Genomic DNA, 14,610 nt, shown 5'->3' on the forward strand with positions numbered 1-14,610 from the left:
GGCGCTTCTGCTGCCCGCCGAGGAAGAGGAGGAAGGCGGAGCCGGAGGAGGAGGTGGGTTGGCGCCGCAGCAGCCGCGTAACAGCAGCGGCAATGGCTGGAGCGGCCCCCAAACCGGGAACAAGGCACGGGTGGGGCCCAAACCGGACCGGGACCGGGAGGGGCCCCCAAACCGTGAACGGCACGGGGGCCGCCGGGTTATGGCAAGCCTACTCCAAAGAGACCCGAAGCAGCTTTATTTTGGCAGTCTGTAACAGCCTCTGAATCCATAGGGTTTTATTTTAAGGTGATTTACCATTCAACATTTGACTGAATGCTTTTGTTCTAGTTGGGACTACAGCGCTGTGTAAATTTACAGCGCTTTATAAATAAAGGTTAATAATAATAATAATAATAATAGGATGTCAGTCTATCCCAACTCCTTCCTTCTAAAATGTACAGTCAGCTCTCTCCCTACCCACGGATTCAACTATCCATGGCTTGAAAATATTTTTTCAAAAATTCCAAAAATCTTGGTTTTCCCATTTTATTTAAGGTACATCATTTTACTGTGCCATTGCATATAATGGGAGTTGAGCATCCACAGATTTTGGTATCACAGGAGGGTCCTAGAACAAACCTCAGTGGATACCAAGATCCCACTGTATAATTGTGCTAGGTGCTCTTTGCAGACCAAGGAAGGCAAGTCTAACCTTCCTCCATCCCGGAAAGTATGTTGCATTATATTTCTTGTCTGCCTACATTGACTCAAGTCAGTTTTTATGATAGTCCAGTTTTGCTGTTTGTGGCGAGGGAATACTTGAGTGAGAGACGTTAAAGGAAGCAAGTGGCAATGGTAGAGAGGTAAAACAGTAACATGGAAAGAATGAGCAGGATGATTACTTGTACATACTAAATATGAAGTAGCTCACAAGCTGAACAATGAAGAACAGTTCAGTTAACTACACCAAAAGAAGAGAATGTGAATTCTACATATGCACAATTCCCAACAGATTTTATCACAGAGAAGAGGCTTGGGTTTCTCTAGAGTACTTGTGCTCAACAGAGAGAGACCAGTTCCTTTTTCTTTAGGAGTCTGAAGGGGAAGAAATCTACAGCACTGTCACACGATTACATACAACATGAGCCATCTTGAAGGGATGAAGGAAGAGTACTGAAGGTACCCATCACTATCATATATGTATAAAAGGTATAACATTAATTTGATGCTAATTAATTTCTGCCAAAATACCCAAGATAGTTCAACTGAATCATGTTAATATAGTAGATCTTGTCAAATATCTAAAATAGCTTATGAGAATTTGAGACTAAGAGGTGCTAATAAGGTTCTGCCTATTTTGCAATCACATGACTAGGCTTTCTCTATATTACGTATTATCTTATTCTGGACATATCAATCTCAAAACCTTTGGTTCTACAGGTGCACCCCCAACTATTTCTAAATGTACTATGCTGGCAACTGTGTGATTAACCTTTGCAGAGTGCTTAGGTAAGGTAATTATTTTCTGGTTGATGTCTGAAATCAGGAATCAGAAGCATAAATGAGGTTATTGTTTTTTGTGGTTACATTTATTTCCTTTATCTAATACCGTCAAATCAACAAGAGAGAGAAGCAGAAAGGTCTTTTTATGTTTGACAATCCCAGTTGAAGAGAGATCTTGGAGCACCTTTGAGACTGACTGAAAGAAAGAAGTTGGCAGCATGAGCTTTCTTGGGCCTGTTACAGACAGCCAAAATAAAGCTGCTTCGAGTCACAGTGGAGGTTTGGTGTTTCAATGATGCATGCGTCCTAGGAGTCCAGAAGCCACACCAAAGCCACGCTCCAGTCTTTAGGGCTGGAGCATGGCTTTGGTGCGACTTCTGGACTCTTAGGACGCATGCATCATTGAAACACCATACCTCCACTGTGACTCGAAGCAGCTTTATTTTGGCTGTCTGTAACAGGCCATAGATTGTAGTCTACTTCCTCAGATGCTTGGGAAGTAGACTGAAGTCTATGAAAGCTTATGCTGCCAACTTCTTTCAGTTGGCTTCAAAGGTGTTACAAGATTTCTCTACATACTGATTCTACAGACTAACACAGCTATATCCTTGAATCCCAGATATGTTTACCTATTTCTTGCTGCTACATTCTTAAAGCATTTTATAAAACAGCTTTGCAGATAAACACAGAGAAATTATAAATCCATACCAAGTTGCAAGCCCACCCACATAACCATGGCTGGGGAGTAGTGGTTATTTTGCGGTTACTCTTTGTCCTACTCCAGAGTAAGATATTTTTCTTAATGTTACTCCTACTCTTATTCCTGTAAAAACCCTCTTACTCCTTTACTCCTTTCTGTTACTCCTGTTCCCCAACCCTTCATATAACAGGGTATTTGTGTGTCTTACACTGTGGGTCAGCCCAGTTACTCTGTGTGTGTGTGTGTGTGTGAGAGAGAGAGAGAGAGAAAGAGAGAGAGAGAGAGAGAGAGATTAGTCCATCTGCTTTAATTCTGATTAAAATCACTTACTCTTGCTCTAAGTTTAAGCAACTGCAGATGTTTCAGGATTATTTTATTATTATTATTTTGCATAAGTTGAAATCCAAAGCAGTTCAATTCTACAGTCTTTTCTCCGTCTGCACTAACCTACACAAAGTTACAGAACAACATCCTTACATTAGCTCTTCATCCTCCCAAGCTCATGTTCAGCCTACTGTTACCTGCAGTTAAGACAGATGAAAGCTATGCTTCTAATTATCATTTAATTTTCTGTTATATTTTAGTAGTTATCATATCATACTTGTTCTCTATGATTTATGCTAATAGGTATTATTATCCTAAAGAGAAATGTTTTTGTTATTAACTATGTATGTCCATCTTCAAAAATAATAAAGGTGTGACCATCTTCAAGATACCTATGGGTTGAAACTAAAGCACCTAAATTTATTGCTATTAGCATATACAAAGTGCTTCCCTCTTTAGCACCATCTTTATACCAGCATGGAGGTATAAAGCCATGAGCAAGGTTTGAGCATTGGACTACAACCCTGGAGACCAGGGTTTGATTTTCTGTTCAGCCATGGAAATCCATTGGCTGACCATGGGCGAGTCACATGGAAAACTCAGTCCCAGAAAACTCTGTGAGGGTTGCCATAAGTCAGAACCAACTTAAAGGAGCACAACTACAACAAACCATCTTTAGTACATGTATTCCAAATACCAGGCATTTCTCACAGAACATGCTAGAATTTGAACAAGCTCTACTGGTTTGCCTCATGTACCACACTTTTTACTTAAGGGTGTAGAATTGGAATGGGGCCTTCAACCTGTGGGCCTTCAAACGAACTCTCAGAATCTCCAGCCAACATAGCTAATGGTAAGGGAGCTGTAGTTCAAAACATTTAGAGGTTCAAGGTTCCACACTCTTGAAACCAGAATTTTCTTTTTCACAAAGGACAACCTGGGTCACATGTTACAGATATGTAGGTCACTCACAATGCGAAGTACTGAAGTTGTGATGCTCTGTTCTCAGTCTCTCTGTATTGTGTACCAATGTTTGAAGAGCATCCACTGACTGTGAGTCCAGAGAATGGAGTTTCTTTTTAGGTTCAACAGCGTACACACAAGTAGACCTAAGAGAAGGGAGTCTATGGCGCGTTACAGATCGCCTAAAAGCGGTGGTCTACCGGCGCTGCTGGTTGCTCCACGAGGGAGCCATAGCAGCCAAACTGCGCGGCTCCCGCGCGGAGCAAAAAAGAAGCCCCAAAATGGCGCTTCTTCCCGCGGCACGGTTATGATGCCGCGAGGCGCCAATGGTGCATTCGCGACGTCATAAGTGCTGCGCGACATGCGGACGCTATGCATCCGACACGTAATAATGGCGCCGCCTGTGTGTATAGGGCACTACCATTATTACGCCCCTGTCACGTGCTAGGAGTGAGGCCGGTGTGGACGCTAGGTCCCCGTCCAACCCCTAGCACGTGATGGGGGCGCCTCAAGAGCCCGTCTGTAACGGGCCCATATCCTAGACCTACAGTTCCCACCCTAAATTGAAAATGGTATTCATTTGTAAGCATAAATGACATATGGCTGACGGAATGAGATCATTTCCTTACAGTTATGGTGGGGACTATGGGCTGTAAATCTAAAGGTACAAACCTGAGTGTGCAAGTGGCATCTCATTCATTATAGCCTTATGGGAGATTTCTGTGAGCATAAGGAGAATTTGAGGACTCCTTGCTTTAGTTAAGAAATCCCCGCAGGTTTGAAGCCTTCTAGTGGTATTTTGTAAATGAAAGGGTGATGGGAAAACTTAGCTGCCAGATGTATGGTGAATCTGAGGGCAATACAAGGAGTTATGTGAAGTGAGGGAGACAGATTAACAAATAGCCCATAAAATCATGGTCTCTAGCATAATTACTCAACACAAGAACTTCAAAAGGGAATGCAGTTGGGATGTGTCACAGTCATTCTTCTGACCCTGATAAGCACATACAAACTGTTTATCAAGAATCAAGGCACCTTTTTATCTTTTGGGGTATGCTTTGCATATATAGGGAATAATTCTGCTCTAGGCTATATAGTCTTCTGTAGAGGAAAATGCTCTTATGTATTTATTTTTATTTCTTTGCGATATTTGTATACCACTTATATTGTAAGATCCCTAACCTGTGCACAGTTTTGAAAATGATTTTAAAGAAATGAGAATAAAAACACAGCATATAGCGGGGAAAGAACTAACAGTGATCTCCAGCAAGGAAATGTCAATGTAAACAAAAATATGTTTTTAACAGGTGTTTAGCAGTGTTTCAACCATAGTTTTTTGTGGGGTTTTGGGCTATGTGGCCATGTACTAGAAGAGTTTATTCCTGATGTTTCGCCAGCATCTGTGGCTGGCATCTTCAGAGGAGATGCCAGGCACAGATGCTGGTGAAATGTCAGGAATAAACTCTTCTAGAACATGGCCGCATAGCCCCAAAAACCCCTAAAAAAACTATGGATGCCAGCCATGAAAGCCTTTGACTTCACAGTGGTTCATGCTCTCTATTCTTCATGTAGGGTAGTGTTAGAGTGCATATGCACTTAAGGTAGCCATTTTCATATTGAGCATGGCAAAAAGGCTCAACCATCACAGGCCTTGAATCCTATTAGTGCTAAATATATTCAATCTTTTGAGTCAATGAAACTTAATTGCTGACTTAACCACTCATTGATTCAGTGGGTCTACTTGTGTTGACACTTAACAGTAATATTTGAGTTAGAGACTTGGACTTTGATTATAGCACCATTTTCATTCTGGCTGATAGCCTTGGCTGAAGAGCGGGGTATAAGTAAATAATAATAATAATAATAATAATAATAATTATTATTATTATTATTATTATTATTATTATTATTATTATTGGGATTTTAGCTATAGGTTGAGTCTCCCTTATACGCAATTGTGAAATCTGAAATAAATACTGTGTACAAAATTACCTCCAGACTTTGTGTATATGGTGTATATGAAACATAAATTAATATCATGTTTAGACTTGGGTCCCATTTCTCATTATGAATATGCAAATATTTCAGATCTGAAAAACTCCATAAAGCAAAACATTTATCGTATCAAGTATTTCTGATAAGGGAGACTCAACTTGTATTATATGGCTTATGTGACTCAGTTTATTTGGCATCTGGTCCAGCTTTTCCTTTGTAATTGGTCTTTTCAGAATGAGCCTTCAGTATTTGGCACACCCTGAAGTTGATATAGATGGCTTGCATTCTTGTTATGCAAGTTATGCAGGTTGATTCTTTCTTATCAGAAATGCTTGGAACTGGAAGTGTTTCACATTTTGGATTTGTTTATTTATTTGTAATATTTGCCAGCTGCTCACTTCTGCCTTGTGAACGAACAACCAGGAATGCTGCAGCTGTCTGCTCGAAAGCAGAAACAAGTGGCTGGAGTGCCCAGATCCCTAATATAAAATAAAATGATACATTATTTGCAGGCTGCAGAGAGATGTGGCTGGAGAAGACCAACTTGGATTTCAGGCTGCCCATCCGTGCATAGGTGCTTTTCCTGAGTCCTGTTACCTGCCAGCTTCTGGTGTGCTTCCCAGCCTGCCATCCACCACCTTCCTTTGCTATTGCCACCACCCCAATCATCAGCAAGTCCACTCTTACTTTTCATGCATTTTTTAAAAAGCAGATTTTTGAAATTTCATGTAGCTCTCCAGCCATCTGAAGCCCACAAATACTATACCATTTTACTTTATATAAGGGATTTGATTACTGTAGAGGAGATCTCCAGCCACCTGCTTCTGTCTTTGATGCAGTGGTGGTGCTCCAGGTCATTAATTCATGTCTATAGTCCAGCCTCATGTTCCTCTCCAATTTCACAGATGTACATACTATACTACTTACATTGTAGCTCCAACAGTTTCAGGTTTTGTAGCATTTCAGATAAGGGAGACCTAACCTGTAATCTTGTGTTACTTTAGATGGGTGAGTTCGCACAACATTTCGTGAATGTTAAATTGTTAGTGACCCCTTGAATGAGAGACTTCAAAGTCACCCTATCCTCAGCAGCCCTATTCAGGTCCTGTAAACTCATGGCCATGTCTTCCCTGATCAAATCAAATTAGCTTTTCTTATTGAGGTCGTGTGACTACAATATAGCTGCTCATTGGGGGCTTTGGAGGGGGAGTATAGCTTAGGTTAGATCATTTCCTCTCCCTCCAATATTTTACAAACTTTACACCAACAATATGAATAAAATATTTATTTTATGTAGGAAATTGCCTTATAGTAGTGAGAGGATTTTGTAAATATTAAGTAACTGTAGGAAAAAAAATGTTTGTTGGTTTGAAGCTCCCTGGAGTGGTTTGGTTTATGTGAGCAGAGTTTAGACTTCAGGGCTTTGCTGCTAAAGCAGCAGAGAGATAAGAAGGAAGAGAGTGTATTTCATCACTGGAGTACATACTTTCCTTATACAGTACACAGCCCATTCCCTAATTTGTAAAAGAGAGGAGCTGTAAGTTATGAGGTTTCCTGAAAGGCTTGGTTCTTCTAAGTGCATAGAAGGCAGGATGTGTTTGCTTGTGGGGACACTTTATATAGGTTTGTAGGCATTATCATTTTACTTATATCACTACACAGTCTTAGTGTGCCAAACACATTCTGGAGCAATTTATTTGCTTTTTTTGTACTTTCCTCATGTGGTTAAGGGGAGAAAACAGTACAGATGGTATTTTGAATTCAGTTTAAGGTCCTGGCCTCAAAATGTGGCCTTTTATCCACTTCTAAACATTTATGCCTTACGCTTTTATCCAGTTTCATCCAATGTCATATTTTAAATGGACCGTCTCTCTCACACATGTGCACGCACACACACACAAGGAGAGAGCAAGCTGTATAGCTGTAAACACTTGGCTTGGGCATAACTTTCAGAAATTTGTTTGTCTTAATGGGCAAACGTTTAAAAAATGTGGTAGATCCATTGCAAGACAGAGTAGATTTATGGAGAATGTTAAAATTCTTTCCTTTTCCTCTTTCCAAAGCAAATTCCCACAACTGATGGGGTTTCTATCTTTGGAAGGCTCAGAGTTACCCCTTTCCTTTCCTTTTGCTCTTTCCAAAGGCACATGCCTCACATCAAGTACGAACATTATTGAATCCATCAGTGCATTGAATTTATTGAATCCATTTGAATTTTAAATTGAACAATGGTATTTTCTTATAAAATGTTAAAATAGGAGTATACACAAATGTGTGGATAAAATTGCAAACACTAAAAAACAAAATATTTTTATTGCTGTACTATGTCAAGTGAGAGAGACCCCCAACATGTGCATGTAGATGTGAATGTGGGTCCAGAGGGAAAAAGTTTGAGAACCTCTGATGCAGAGGACCAAAGGGAATAGAGAGGTCCCTATTTGGCTATTAATTTCTTTTTTGTATAATGGTGGAGTGTACTGTATGTCAGGGGTTTTCCTTGAGGACATGCATTTTCATGTTTTATTTTGATATTAGAAACAAATCTGAAGAATATATTTGCAGGAAAGATCTTTGACTGAAACACAATGGGCATTCTTCAGAAAACAGACTGCTAATAAGTCTGAGTCAAATATTCTGTTGACTGTATCTTAGAAGAACTTGCATTCTGAAGGCATTTCAGTCAAGAGGGTTTTTCAGATATATGTGCCTCTTGTCTTTTTTTCCTGCTAACTGAACTAACCAACCTATGTGACAGGCCCATTTTTCCAGGCGTTTGGGTTGTAGAACTTAATGTAGATCTGGTTGTTGGATAGCAAGGTGGGCAAGCTCCAAGAGCCAGTTTTCTTTCCTTGGGAAAGTCCCTCCCATACAGAAACCAGACAGAAAATCAGTTTTATTTTATTTTTATTTATTTTGTAAAATAGTGAGGTGGGAGACAAAAGATCTTGGAAGCTTTTGAGGGTAGAAAACCTCCTTTTTAAAATCATGAATGGTTTCAGGAGCTGCAAGAATGAGCTGGGGGGCACATGCGAGTTCGTATTGCCCACTCCTGTTTTAGAACTTATATGACATCTCTACTCTTTAAATTTTAAGTAATTTTATTGTAATTTCTTTGCCCCATGGACACTTGAGCCCAGTAGCTTTATGACAGAAACGTATGCTCACAGAGAATTCTTACCAGAATCTTCTGCACTGGAGAGACACTATAATTGTGTAAGGATGATACAGGGAAGCTCCTACACCTGGGAATGCTTCTAATTCTAAATACAGGTTGAGTGTCCCTTATCCAAAATGCTTGTGACCCAAAGGATTTCATATATCAGATTTTTTCAGATTTTATATTTGCAAATACATAGTACAAAATATGCAACACAGCTACCAGAATACATATATTCATCCCTCCCAATTTGTGGGGTTCAGTTCCAGACAACCCCCATGAATCAGGAAAAAACACAAATATTGAAGTCCCCATTGATTATAATAGCTGTGTATTCCTGTGAGTGGTGCTGTGCTCGCTCCTGGGTTGTACGTACCTTTTTGTCCCTCCTGGCTTGCTGTCTGCAAAGGATCAAAACCGCAAACAGCAAGTCTGCTAACGGAGAGGGACAAGTGTAGTCTATTTGTGAGGCTGGAGAGAGACCGAAGATCTATGAAATGGCGGGAATTCAAGTGTAGTACTTGCCGTGAATCCATGCCTCATGCCATTTCACAGGTCCTCATATCTCTTTCCAGCCTTGCATTTGCAACTTGTGTTGTGTATGAAAGGCCAGGCTGGAGAGAGATTGAGAATTTGAGTCATGAATGAGCAGGACCATCACAACCATTGTCTCAAAGGAGGAAGCAGGCAGTTGGCGACAAAACATGTTTTTGGAGTTTTTTTTTTATTTTATTTCAGATTAGTGATGCTCAACATATACTAGATCTGTGATGGCAAACCTATGACACGTGTGCCAGAGATGGCATATGACTCCATTTCCGCACACAGTGGGAGAGGAGGAGGAAGAGGTGTGCGCTTGTTCCTGCTCCTTTTCAACCCTCCCTGGCCTCTGGTTGCCTTTCCAGAGGAATCTGGAGGCCAAGGACGGTGTGGGGGGGAAGAGGCGCCTTTCTGACCTTCCTCGGCCTCCAGTAGCCTTTCTGGAGGCAACTAAAGGCCGGGAACCTCACCCTCCTGGAGAGGCAGCTGAAGGCCCAGGAGGGTAGAGGGAAGTCCTGCCCTGCAAGTCCTGCCCCTAGAGGGCAGAAGTCCATCCCCCAGCACTGGGTAGACTTTTTAGTTTGGGCACTTGGTCCCTAAAAGTTTTGGCATCGCTGTACTAGATGTTCATTACACATTCAGGTGCATCTTTGTTCACAAGACCTGTGTGTGAGTTGTCTTTGAAAAAAATTATTCCTAAAATTACAGGGGGCCTCCGGTATCTATGGGAGTTTGGTTCTAGGACTCCATGTGGATATGAAAAAATCCAAGTTCCATATTATTAAATGGTATGAACACAGAACTTCAGTGTGTCCATGTTCACATTGACTCCATTTAATAATATGGGATGAGTGATCCACAGTTGGTGGAATTTGCAGATCTGGAGGGCCCACTGTACATTTAGTTCTCTTTGCAGTAATGTGTGGTCTCTGCAGACCTTCCAAGCACTGTGATTTAGTGCAAAGTGTTTTTAAAGGTTATGACAGTATGGTGGATTTGTTGAGGTAGACTGGCAAGTCTCAAATGTCACGTCATCTTTGTTCAGCATAATTCTGTTTCTCCCCTTCAGTTGATTTGTATGTATTGTGCAATGCTTTTTCATACCATTTGCTTTTTCCTGGTTTTTACAAATACTTGTTATTAGAGTGGTGAGCTTAAACGGAGTATGACTCAGCAGACTGTGGTGAATCAGTCCAACAAGATTGCCCTGATCTCATTTATCCCATGGGATGGCAAATTATGAGGACATGTGTTTAGAATGAAAACATCTCTATTGGGTAGTATGCATTACCTTGTAAAGAAAAATGCCTCAGATTAATCCTTATTTGTCTGTGACACTGGTTCTGTATACTTTGCTTTAATCAGAACAGAGTTGCTGCTGTCTAAAATATAGCCACCATTTCAATTTGAACTGTGTATCTGCTCTGCATAAGTATTAGGTAGGTTACAATATTTTGATCCAGGAGTTGTGCTGCCTAGTATGTGAGCTGGAATCAAAACCCTTGGCTGAGTTTCAGAAACAACAATAAACCAGGGATGGGAATTGTATGTAGGGACTTGGCATCCAGACATAGTTGGGTTGCAGCTCCCAGTATTCTTCATCCCTGGTTTTGCTGGTTACAGCTGATGGGAATTATAGGCCTGTTACAGACTGCCAAAATAAAGCTGCTTTGGGTCTCTTTGGAGATATGCTATTTAAATGATGCATGGGTCCTAAGAGTCCAGAGGTCGCACCAAAGCCACACTCCATTCCTAAGCACTGGAGTGCAGCTTTGGTGCAGCTTCCGGATTCTTAGGACCCATGCATCATTTAAATAGCATACCTCCAAAGAGACCCGAAGCAGCTTTATTTTGGCAGTGTGTAACAGGCCATAGTTCTGTAACATCACGCTCTTGTCCCAGAGGAAGGCACTGGCAAACTACCTAAGAAACTTGCCAAGAAAACCGCACGATAGGTTCACATTAAGGTTGCCATAAGTTGGGAATGACTTAGGCACACAGCACATTAAGGTTGCCATAAGTTGGGAATGACTTAGGCACACAGCAACAACAACAGCAACAACAACATTGTAATGCCATATGATCCCCACCTCTGTGCTGCCCTCCCCCCTTTGTTGGCCTTCCTCTGGCAGGCTTTTTGAAAAGAATGTTTGTAAAGGACCGACTTGGTATGTTGTTTTATTTTAAAATATTTTGTACAGTTTTATCTTTTTAAAATGTATTTTATTCTTTTAATAGCTGTCTATTTTAACATTGTAATAATTTAATTCCTTTTTAATTCACCTCTTTTCTAGGCTTATAATTTTTTGTTCTTTTAATATTGTGAAGCCGCTCTGAGTCCCAGTTCTGGGAAAAGAGCGGGTACAAATAAATATACAGTAATACTACTACTACTACTACTACTACTACTAATAATAATAATCTATTCTTAGAAAAGCAAAAACAATAGTGGTCATTATATATTTTTATGACACAAACACATTTGCCCAGTATTATAGAGAAACATAGGAAGCATTCTGAGAATTGAATGTGTGTGCTAGGGTCTGCATGAAACACTATGCAAACAATGTAAAGGTTTAAACCATTTTGTATTCAGCAGATGTGTTTGTAGTTTGTCCTGAAACAGAACTTACTGATTTCCAGTAAATCATATATTATTTATTCATATCTGTCATAGATATAATGGTGGCCAGTATAATGTATTGGCTTTAAGTTAAACTTGGCAGAGCTGAACTGAGCTGTTATTGCCCTATGCACTTTGGACTGCAGATTTTTTCAGGTGTAACACAACTGTAATACAGCATGGACAGTTCACTGAGTAGTACAAAAAAGCTTCTCTCACTATGACCTCACTTGGTACAATTGCATCTTCAGTCATGTGCTGGTGATGATGATTCAGAGGGCTACAAGATTAGTGAGCTCCCCTAGTATGTTCCCAGCACAACATGTTTTGTTCTATTTCTTAAAGATCTGTTGGGCATTATTCACTTTAGGTATCATCTATATGTCAAATATAGGAAATTGGGAGTTGTGACTAGGCAGTATTATTTCCCAGCTTAGAAATGACTCCTTGTGGAAACTGTCTGGGGCTTGGGCCACACCTGGAACACAGTGAAACATTTCTTTCCCTAGTCTAGGGTAGATTTGTGGTAGTTCCCTAGTAACTAGTGCCTATGAAAAAACTAAATTAATGGCTCACATTTTCAGTTGTTATTATTATTACTGTTTGTGTGATTTTATAGTTTGGTGTTATGCTTATGTTTGCTTGAATCCTTTTAATAGTCTCAACTAGAGTAGGTTCATTAAACCAGTGGAACTGGCATAAGTGTTGACTTACAATTCAGTGGTTGAGTCGTGGAGTTTACTGTAGATGAGCGATTACCAGTAGGGTTCGAGCCATGGTTTATATCCTGTGTACCACTTTGAACTACTGAATTGTGCTGTACCAATCAAACACACGGGCTCTCCAAAGCTTCTTGCTTCTCATGACAGTGAGAAACATTTCCCCCCGGAAATAGCATGCGTAAATCTTCAGCGCTGTATAAATAAAGCATAATAATAATAACAATAATAATAATAGACCTAAAATGCACGTATTGGCGGGTTATAGACCGCCGCTTTGAGGCGGTCTGCCGCCGCCGCTGTTTGCTCCGTAAGGGAGCCGTCGCAGCCACACCGCGCGGCTCCCTTACGGAGCAAAAAAGAAGCTCCAAAATGGAGCTTCTTTCTGCTGCGCCTCTGTGACGTCGTGAGGCACCAGGGGCGCATTCGCGATGTCACAGGCGCCGCGACACGTTCGGACGCACAGCATCCGATACGTAAAGATGGCGCCGGCCGTGTGGAACGGCCGGCGCCATATTGTACAGACAGAGTCCATATTAGACCCAGGGGCGTCTAGAAGAGACGCCCCTTTTTTAAAATGGGACGTCCTGCGGACGTCCCAAGTGCCAGTTTGTAACCGGCCATTGGCACCAGGACTCCACAGTGGAAATTATAAAGTCTCTCATCACAGGATTAGTTCTTCAGTTTTGGATTTTGGACTATTGTTTGCTTATAGAGTCTAGTCTTGTTCTTCCCTGTGAGACAAAAATTACAAAATGTGGCCTTCAGGGGTTTCTCTCCCCCCCCCTCACACGTACCCTTTAAAATAGAGAGACAGTGTGGCATAGCGGTTTAAGTGTTGGATTACAACTTTGGAGACCAGGGCTCAATTCCCTGCTCAGCCATAAAGCCCACTGAGTGACCTTGAGGAGGTCACATGCTCTCAGCCTCAGGAGAAGGCAATGGTAAACCTCCTCTGAAAAAATCTTGCCAAGAAAGCCGATGTTGCCATAAGTCGGAAATGACTTGAAAGTGCACAACAATAACAAGGGCTTCCCTGCACTAACATGAAAATACCCCTCCTTCAAATCCAGAGATTTTATTTCTTGTCACTGTCAGATTTTTTTTTGTGGGGGGGGGAGGCAAAATCCATGCATCCCCGAAACTGCATTGTCCTTCCCTGTTCTAGGTACTCAGGGTTCTCTCTTCCTCTTTACAAGAGATTACCATCTAAGTTTATAAGAATAGTAGTGGCATATATGAGATCATTCTTTTCTTCAGCTGTAGAGAATTGTTGTTGTTAACTGCCCTCAATTCAACCTCAAGTCATGGTCACCTGATGGATGAGATATCTTCAGGACTCCCTGTCCTCCACTACTATGTTTAGATCCTGCAGGCTCAGGCCTGGGGCCTCTTTGATTGAGTCTAACCATCTGGCATGCAGTCTTCCTCTCTTTCTCTTGCCCTAGTGTTATTATCTTTTTCCAGTGATTCATGCCTTCTTATGATGTGGCCAAAATACAGCATCCTCAGTTTAGTCACCATGGCTTCCAGAGAGTGTTCAGGCTTGATTTGTTGCAGAATCCATGTTTGTCTTCTTGGCCATCCATGGTATCCTCAGCGCTCTTCTCTAGCATCACATCTCAAATGAGTTTATTTTCTTTCTGTCATTGTCCAGCTCTCACATCTGTACATGGTGATGGGAAATGTTTGGACAATCCTCACTTTGGTGTTCAGAGTTACATCTTTACAGTTTAGGATCTTGTCCAGCTCTTTCATCACTGTCCTTCCCAATCCTAGTCTTCTTCTAATTTCTTGACTGTAGTCAGTGTTCTGATCAGTATTTGATTCAAAGTAATGAGATCCAGTGTGGCGTAGTGGTTTGAGTGCTAGACTACGGCTCTGGAGACTAGAGCTCAATTTCCAGCTTGGCCATGAAACCTATTGGGTTACCTTGAGCAAGTCACATGCTCTCAGTCTCGGGGGAAGGCAAACCTTCTCTGAACAAATTTTCCCAAGAAACCATGCGAGAGGAACACCATTAGTCAGAAACAACTTGAAGGCACACAATAATAACAACAAATGGGAACTCTTAGACCAGTGATGGCGAACCTTTTCGGTTCGCCGT

General features: G+C 41.2%; 1 protein-coding gene across 3 annotated transcripts in view; it reads left to right on the forward strand.

Annotated features, from left to right (window-relative positions):
* Positions 1-14,610, forward strand: part of ARL8A (ADP ribosylation factor like GTPase 8A) — a 59,651-nt gene that overhangs the window by 13,020 nt on the left and 32,021 nt on the right. Inside the window, exon 2 of one of the 3 annotated variants that reach the window (XM_042465191.1) lies at positions 1,071-1,158. The exons of the other annotated variants lie outside the window; for them this stretch is intronic. The gene's annotated coding sequence lies outside the window, so the exon portion shown is untranslated. The remainder of the gene's footprint in view (positions 1-1,070; positions 1,159-14,610) is intronic. 3 annotated transcript variants of the gene reach the window in all.

Source organism: Sceloporus undulatus, chromosome 4 (genome assembly GCF_019175285.1).
Source record: "Sceloporus undulatus isolate JIND9_A2432 ecotype Alabama chromosome 4, SceUnd_v1.1, whole genome shotgun sequence".
Lineage (NCBI taxonomy): Eukaryota > Metazoa > Chordata > Lepidosauria > Squamata > Phrynosomatidae > Sceloporus > Sceloporus undulatus.